The sequence below is a fragment of the Sphaerulina musiva genome (genome assembly GCF_000320565.1).
Source record: "Sphaerulina musiva SO2202 unplaced genomic scaffold SEPMUscaffold_11, whole genome shotgun sequence".
NCBI classification, from domain to species: domain Eukaryota; kingdom Fungi; phylum Ascomycota; class Dothideomycetes; order Mycosphaerellales; family Mycosphaerellaceae; genus Sphaerulina; species Sphaerulina musiva.
The window spans coordinates 254,231-254,430 of NW_016017393.1; positions in this window are offsets into that span (position 1 = coordinate 254,231).

Consider the following 200-nt stretch of genomic DNA (forward strand, 5'->3'; position numbering starts at 1 on the left):
GTTGTGCTGACACGTTGACATTCAAGGTTCGAGTGCGTCTGTGCGTGCGTGTGTGTCTGTGTGTGAGTGAGTCTTGAGTGAGGTTGTCGTTCGCAGTGGGCGAGCTGAGGGGGAGAAAGGGAGAAATCGAGGAGCTGCGCGATGCACGCGGGGGGGGGGGGGGGGGGGGAAGGTCAGTACACCGTGCGACGGTCCGACCA